A 9,268-nucleotide genomic window follows, 5' to 3' on the forward strand; every position below is an offset into this window, starting at 1 on the left:
CCATCACGCTGATCGCTTTGTGTTTTCGCCATTTTGCTTTTTGTCATTTCTGTCTCTTTGACCTTCACCGGGCTGCGGAGTGACGCCAAAACGATGTAAACTTGAGTCCAATCAACAGGAAAACGGGTTTGAAATTTAGCCAAAAGGAGATGGTGGAAATGCTGTTTCTATAAAACATTTCTTCTAATTGCCAAAAAAAGACTTAGTTAATATTGTACAGACTTTACCCCACAAGATGTTGCACCAACGAGCATCATTATGAGATCAAAGCAGATAAAAGAGGCCCAAGCTTTATTTTGTAATTTTTTTTTTTTGTTTTTTATTCTTAAATCTTGTCACCGGGTGACGCGAAGGTGAATCACTGCTTTAACCTTCAAAGTGCTTCAGTCGAATCCAGAAATAACCAGAGTGGGTTCATTTGAATGTAAAACAAAGGTGTGTGCACTAAAACTTAAAGTACTAACCCTTTGAATTTGAATTTGAATTTTTTTATTTTTATTTTTTTAAATCAATCTGTAAATCTGAAGTTTCATAACTGAAATTCATGAAAGGGAAAGATCACAAGTGTCGAGGTCTGGATCAATGGCTCCCAACCTTTACAATATTTTGTTACTAGATGAATATCAGGGACGCTAAGAACTCATCAAAGACTGACGTTTGAGATTTAATGGATCTCTGAAAAGACCGTCTCTAATTCATACACCGGGGACGCTTTATGACTACATTAGTTTTAATACGCAGGCCGACGACTTAATACACACAGATTTGTTATGATGTTCTGGAAATGAAGTTTTGCTTTAACAGAAAAAGGCTCATTGAAAATTGATCTCTAATCTTATCAATGATCAAGTAAAGAGAGTTCTTGCAATTTGCATCTATAAATTGATTTATTCAACTAAATTTCACAATGTTAAATTCTAGCTTCCTTCGTTGTGGAAAGCGTGATTATCCCCAGTGGAAAAACTGAATTGTTTCTTTACAAAGACCGAAATTCGAATAACTGAATTGAGTAAGAAGGTGGAATGCAGAAATTAGAATGATTTTAAGATTGTGATTGGTACCGCCACCTCAGAATATCTCAGGCCTTTCTGATTTAACCCTCAGGACACGCGACTAATTTGTACCGACGCAGCAGGAAGCAGCAGCCACTCGGACTCCATTTCAACTTGGCTGCAAAGTTGCGGATTTTAAACTTTTAACCGTTTTTTGTTTTTTTTTAAATGGCGACCAGCCAAACAAAACCAGAGTTATGATGATAAAAAGGTGATGTGTTGCTGCGCGGAGGAATCGATTCAATCTGTGGCAGAGAAATCAAATAGAAACCTGACTCTCCTTTCCTATTGGTCGAAAGTCCACCCCAACCGGCCAATTACACCGTCTGCATGTTCTCCCTGTGCGATGGATGGCTCTTAAAAAATTAAAGTCCATCTGTTTTAGGGTTTTTTTTGTGCTATTTGTTTCTCCTTTTGATGGATGTAAAAAACAAACAAAACAAAAAAAGCTTCAAAACCTGAATATTAGAGTTTGGAATCGGATTTCAAAAAGAACCAGAGTAGGACAGTTTATAAGCGATCTGAGTAAAAACTTCAGGTAGAATAAAAGGTTGGGAACCTGAGCCGCTGAGCAACTTACAAATTAGGGGTTTCAAACATCAGGCATGTGTTCCAGAACTGGACCGCAAGAGGCTCCAATCTGGCCAAACCACCCAGCAAGTTGTGAAAGTTTAAAAGAATTAGATGTATATATATTTTTGGGATATTGGTGATGCCGCCGAGAGCTGCCGAGCATCAGCCTCAAAGCCATGCTGTCAAGGTTGTTAAAAAAAACTCCCTTAATGCAACAGTTCTGGAAGTTGTTTTGGACACTAAACTGCATTATGCAGGAAGGTTTAATTAAAATTAACCATGTTGAGATTGTCGTCATTTTAGGTGCTAATTATTAAAAATATCAACATTTCTATCACGTACACTCTGCGCTCTCCTCAAAGAATAACTTCAGCTTTAAAGATTATTTTTGCGCTCTTTTACCGCTCCGGACCCACAAGAGGTGAAATTGGGCCGAACTAAAACATGTTTGACGCTCCTGCCCTAAAGACTTTCCTCCACCGCTCAAGATGGTGCAAAATAAAGTATACCGAAGCGCTTTACTTTGTTTCAGGTCGATACCAGAACGAAGTCCAGACACACTTCATTTTAAGCGATATACTTTTGTTTTCCCCCCAATGTGAGCAACATCTTTCAACCACTTAATGTCAAGAATGGCCCTTTCATGCATTTCCCACATTGTGCTCTTGGTGAACAGGGTGTTCCCAGTGAAAAGCAGGCCAGAGTTCAGCACAGGCTGCTGCAACTGGTTTATATGTGTAAAAAAAAAAAAAGTTTCCAGTCTTTCAGGGTATTTCACCACCCATTCCTAATGACACAAACATGCTTTCGGCCACATTACATAATTGCTGCGTCTGGTTTTATTTGTTGGCTGTCTTGTCCTCATCCTCCAGCTCGGCAACACATGCTACCGATCCCACTTCTTTTTTTTTTTCTTTTTTTTTTCTTTTCTCCTCATCCAGAAGAGAGAAACGAGTAAAAGGGTTATTGTCGTCTGACGTAGGGAGACGGAACTATTGACATCAAGTAAGACCAACTCAGGAAGTGGCTCATGGGGAGGATAATTTGTTGGGTCTCTCTTTGTTAAAAGCACCTAGAAATGAGTTCGTTGTATTCGGTGCTAACCCCCAACCTCTGTCAACACGAAGTGGAGAAGTCGTTTTTAGAAAAAAGTTTTTTTCTTTTAAACGTTTTGGAAAAAACGATGCCCGTTTCCACGGCAACGGCAGAAACAACAAAAAACCATGTAGTTCTTCGTGTTGGACCGCGAGTGGGTCCTGTTTGTGTTTTGTAAGGAAACCACACAGAGAACAATACGCTATGAATATTACCGATGGGCGTTCGTACGGACGGATTACGATCGCGGGTTTACTATTTGAGGCCGTAGTGGCCTCAAGGTTAGAAAAGTGGAGTTGGGATCGGGAGTTCGCAGGTTCGAATTTCCCCAAGGGGACTAAAGAAAAGTATAATTAGTTTAGTTACTTTAGTTTAAAACTACCAAGTCCCGGGAGAATATGGACTGGGGGGGGGAGTCATGACACTCTGGAGGAAAGGTTCTACTGAGCATGTGCAGAAAGCAGAGAGCGTCGTTCTCTTTTCATCTCCTTTCAGTAAAGCTGATTTCACTCGGACGTGAGAACGAAGTGATATAAATGTGTAGTTGGGAGGCGAATTACTCTCCTGGGAGACGATATTAATAATATAGTAATGAAACAATGCGGAGCTTCTAGATTCTCTTGTTTTCCGGTTCAGCGGTCCACGTTCATCCTCATCTTCATCGCTGTACAAACAAATCTGCTTCCAACATTTCTCAAAGCGCGTCTCTCTATATTCACGGTTGTTTCCTCTTTAAGCAACCACCCCCCCCCCCCCCCCCCCCCCCCCCCCCATCTTTGTTTTTACTGGCGAATTTAACCTGCAAGCTTCTTAGAGTAGGATTTTTTAATCGATCAGGGATGTTTTGCACCATGCACCGTCGCTGGGTAGACATAAAGAAAAGAAACCAGTAGATTATTACAATTTAAGAGAATCTAACAACTGACTTTAACAGTATTTTTTATTTGTATTTCATTTGTTTTCGATCACAAACTGTCTCTGTTACAAAGTAGAAATAAAACATAGAGTTTGTACATTTGTCTCTCTCTTTCTTGAGGTGTGTGTGTGTGTGTGTGCGTGCGTGCGTGCGTGCGTGCGTGCGTGCGTGCGTGCGTGCGTGCGTGCGTGCGTGCGTGCGTGTGTGTGCGTGTGTGGAGGATCCGCTGAATGCCGACTTCCTGTATTTTCAATGTCATGATTCACCTGCAACAAGTGGAAGTTACATTCATTGTTGTAATTTAACTGCTTTGCATTAACGTCACAGTCAAAATGAGCTCTGTTGTCGATTCTGCCGTTAGTACGGAATCGAGTCTTCGTCTCACTTGTCCTTCTCCGCGTTCATCACCCAAAATACTAAGTAAAGTAAATAAGTAAATGGAGAATATGAGGAAGAAAACTGAAATGTATAATGCTGTATCCTGCTGAAATGTGCAGAATTATATGCAATATACCCTTGAAATGGATCATCATGCAACATACTCTAAAATGTGTAATTTATAACGCAACATACCTTAAAGTGTATAATTTATAATGCATTTCCCTCTGAAAGAATGAGCTGTAATTCACATGTAACATGCACACCTACATTTATCTTGATTCCTTTGTGTTTTAATAAATTAATCAATATTCATTCATTTCTGTATTTAACCCTTTATCAGTTATTTCTGTCTCGTTTCAGAAAATATCAAACCATTTATCCTCTCATTCTGATTTCTTTAATTCATCTGTTTTTACTTTCAGTGCTTCAAATGTGTACTTGGCGTAAATGTTTAACTTCATGTCAATCAAGATTTAAACCGGAGTAGCCAGAGGAAACCCACGCACACACGGGGAGAACATGCAAACTCCCCGCAGAAATTGGTTCAAATTCTTCATGTTTTCATTTAAAAGATAATCTAGAAGTATTTGTATTGTTTTTTATGCAGGCACAATAGTTGTATAGTTTTATTGCTTTCTTAAAAATAATTTCTCACTTTCCTCTTCCTTCACCTCCAAAATACCCCCTGAAATATAAAACTATTCATGTTTAGAAGGAGACGTCCTGTATTATCACATTAAATTGTAATAATTTTCACAAAAAGAAATCATCCATCTCTATTTAGCCTCCAACTAATGCACTTGTAACATTTAATAAAAAATGATTTTATTCCTAACAGGGTTTTTTTTTTTTGTGTTTAAAAAGAATTTAATATAATAAAATACATGTAATTAAGATTTTCTCCACATGGAAGATGTAAGAAAAGACGTAATAATCTTTTTTTTTTTTTTTAACGTCTTTCCTGCCTCAAGGCCATTTCTGCTTGTGTGTGTTTGGTGTGCGGAGGCTGCCTCTCATTGTCTGTCAGACGCTGGAGGATGAGTCAGTGGGATGGGTGGCCCGTTTATCTCTGTGTGTAGATGTCAATCGGCTCCGACAGCACAGAGACACTCCACCAAATCAGAAAAGACTCCTCTCCATGCAACCACATCCAGTGTGTGAGCTCGTATATTAGAAAGAGAATCTCTTTGGTCTCTTCATTTTTGCTGCCGCTGACGAGTCACCGAGAATGAAAAACCAGCAGTTGAAAGAAAAGTCGCTGTTTCTTTACCCTCGATTGTTTGTTTTTCTCGGTGGAAATGTTGAAGAAAACAAAGGGGATACGTCCCGTATGAGATGACAATGGGCTGGATGTGTCCAGAGAACTAAAATATGGTTGATACCCATGCATTAAACAAACACTCTGCAAGGATGTTCACATCTCAGACAACCAAATCGTCAAAAACCACAAAATCTCAATCTCTGCTCTTCCATCAAGTTACTTCACACCTATTTGAAAAAAACTAAACAAAACCCAGACATGTGGCTCCAGAAGTGCAGGTTGCGGACCCCTGAGCTTTAAAGTTGTGGTAACTATTCCTGCGCCTGTCTTTGAGTGACTCAAAACACCATCTTGTGGTAAAAACTTGAATTGCACGAGTTGGAATAGGTGCTGACTAGACTCACTAAACCGTCACGAAATGATATTTCTGATGACGATATGGCTCTCATTCTGTCACATTCATATTATATATTGATTTACGGTTACGGTTACACATCGTATCTTTAAAATACTTCGCCGCAACAATCGCAGACACGACGGATCTCCAGCAGTTCCTTTAAAAAGGGACCTCTGCTGCACCTGCGACGTCACGTTTAGGAGGCTGATTCATGACGCCGCGGCCCGACATCATCTAAAGTGAAGTCACCGCTCGACGTCTCATGAATCCATCCTGTTGATTTACGAATCGGTCTCACAAACGAGACTTCTTCAGACACCGACGGTAAAGTGCTGCGGTGTCGGGTTCATCAGCGCTGGCCGAAAACTGGAGGGCTGAGAGAGGAGGATGCTTGAAGGCAGTGACCGAATCCTGACTCCGAGTGTGTGTTTAGCGGTTTAACTGAATGTATACGTGTGTGTGTGTGTGTGTGTGTGTGTGTGTGTGTGTAGCTGCTGTGGGGGTGATGGCTGCTTTTCCACGTCAGATCCGCAGAGATCGGCGGGCTTTGGGGAGCCTGGGAGCTTTACGCCCTTTAAAATATGCAGCAGCACTCGTTGAGATTGTTTTCCAGTTGAAACCTGTCCACAGAGTGGGCGGGCGGGGGGGTTGGGCAGGAGGGCGGTGGGGGGGGGGCGGCCTTTCTGAATCTCCAGGATGGCTCGGTACTCAAGATGAGCTGCTGGCAAAGAGCCAGAATAAAGCTGTACATTATGTCTGCGTGAGGATTTACATAAAGGCAGAATATGTTTCGAGGAAAGAGCCCTGGAGTGGATCAGAGTGGAGACGGCAGATGTGGAGCCGCCGCTGCTGCTCAGAACAAGCAACACTCGCGTTGGAAGCTGAGGAATTAATAGGAAACACACACTATCTAAGAACGTATTCTTAGTGTTGTTCCTCAACTTTCTTCCCAAATTCAGATATATTTGCTCCAATATGTTCGATGATTTCCTCCACCAACACGTCCATCTCCCCCATTCTGGTGCTCCTCTGTCCCACGGCTGCATCGCGGACACAGAGCAGACCAACACGGAGGGGAAACTGTCTCATGTCAACGGGACCGAATGCTCTCAGACCCTCATGGAAATCTTCCCGTTGCCTCACGATGTCACTCCTGTGTGTTGCTCTGCGCAAACTGAAAGGAGGATATATTTGCCGAGCGGGCAGTTGGCTGGCTTCCTGCAGGATCTTAAGAAGAAACCTTCCTTAAAAAAACTTTTCAGGTTATTCTTGTTTTTTCATCCAAAGATCACAGTGGGCCAGAAGGACCAACAACCCTACTGCAGAAAGTCACGTCACTTTAAACGCTGGTTTTCAGATCATTTTCATGGATTAAAATAGTATTTAAAACAAAGTGTAAACTAAGGCTTTAAAGTGTTAATGTCTAAAACCAAACTGTAGCTTGGGTATTGAACTTGAACAATGTTGTATTAATGAAAAATAAATAATTTGTTGCTCGCCTCTCTGCTCAGTTAATAAGTGTCACAGCTGTTCTGTGTGTTTTCGAGAAGCTTTTAGTGAGAAATACGTCTTTTAATGACGGAAATAAATGGTGTGGACTGATTGTTCTTCATGTGCGAGGTCTCACGGTCAGATCACTTCATACTACAAACATTTAATTAAACCGAGCTGTCATACTTTGATAAACTGAAACCCTGTTTGGTATTTATTAAAATAAGACTTTTAGGGATTTATAGTGAAAATAAACCTGCTATTCTTCCATCTATGTGAGAAACAATCTGGTAAAAAGCCTCAAAGTGACAAAAATGTGACAATTCGCAATTTTTGCATTGAAAAAACCCTAAATTTGTCACGTTTTTCCTAAAATAACTGCAAATGCAACTTCCTACAATCAATGAGTGAATAAAACTTTTATATGGAGATTATATTTTCATTCTGGGAAAGGTAAAGACACCAAACATCACTATTTCGTCATATTTTTTAATAATTGTGTTGGGAATTGTTGATCTGGAAGAAATGCAGGAGTCATAAAGTGACGGCCTGAGAGGGAGGTTCTTTCAAGGTTTAAAACTGTTAAATACTGACTGTCGTCATCACGAACTTTCCGATCAACACAGATTAGTATTTGTTGTGACACAAGTGATGCATTTTTTCACAGTTTTAACAGAAAAGTTTGAGTGGCGGCCGCTCCGCGAAGCTTAACGTAACCAGAGGATGTCATGGCTGCATGTCTTTACCAGATTGCAGTTTAATCTCGTAGATGAGGCAGGAAGTCCTCCGCTCCATTAAAACAAACCGCTTTCATGCCGAGATGAGGATTGTTGCAAATACAATATGGCTGTAGGATAATATACTACTAATATACTACTTGTGAAAGTCTTCAGTCTCCTGCCATCGAGCGAGCCGGTAAAGAGGAATGGAAGATGGACGGATGAGTAAATGCAAGTAAAAATTTTTTATAATAATTTGTGTTCATTATTTATAGTAACAATTCTTCCCACTGTTTACATATAAACTTTCTTTATTTATATATTTCCAGATTGTATATAAAGCGACGTGTTATGTAATTAGATTCTGTGTTAGGGAAGCAAAATGTGACCAAAGAAATGTATGCATTAATTTGCACCAAATTAAATAGATTTCACACGCAAAGTGTTTTAATATGTTGGACATGCAGTTTACAGTATTAAAATCTAAAGGTTTTATAACCTGTACAGATATTTGTTTTCAATGTGTGGAGATGGTATTTATAAATGTAATTTAAGAAGTGCATCAAATCTCTATAGTTGTCCTGCAGTATTGATATAAAATGTGTTAAAAGATACAAAACATATAAACGGTATGATTATATAATTCATAGCTGGATGGATGAATAGATAAAAAATCCTGCACTAATAAATCTTTTTATTATATGCTACAGTTCCTAAACTGTAATAATTCAATAAATCATTGTCTCCGTTTATTTAATTTGAGCTGATTGCGCTGTGTTCTTTTCCATCTAATTCCAGTTAATTTTCCTGCTTTGTACCTCTGTTTATAAAAGAAAAAAACAATATGCCGTTTTCTCGTCTGTCTCTCTTTAAGCTTTGTTTTGCTTTGTTTTTTTAAGTTGAACAGCAGCCTTACCTCATGAGACATGGAAAAAAAATGTATATTTTGATTTAAGTGCATGAACTATATACTCAATTACTAATATAGTCAATCAAAACAGTCAAATCAGAGTAATGTTTACTTTTCATGCAGCATTAGAAACAGGAACCAAGACCCCCAAATATATATATATATAAAACACACAGTTTCTCTTTATTGAAGCACAATCTGATTTGCCACAAAACTAAAGATCAAAACTGGTGATTTAAAGAGTAGAAATGAAGATTACATGGTGTAATAACACTGAGTGTTTTTAAAAAGGAAAATAATCTGCAGTTTTATCTTCTGTCTCTCTTTAATCTTTGTTTTATTTTAATGTTTTTAAGTTGTGCTGCTCTGTGAGAAATGCACTATAACGATAAAGCTGCCTTAGCTTACATGTGTGTCACTGTTATTATGCAGACATTGAAAAAGAAAGTGAATATTTGTATTTAAGTAAGAGT

Source organism: Lipophrys pholis (genome assembly GCF_963383615.2).
Source record: "Lipophrys pholis genome assembly, chromosome: 19".
NCBI lineage: Eukaryota > Metazoa > Chordata > Actinopteri > Blenniiformes > Blenniidae > Lipophrys > Lipophrys pholis.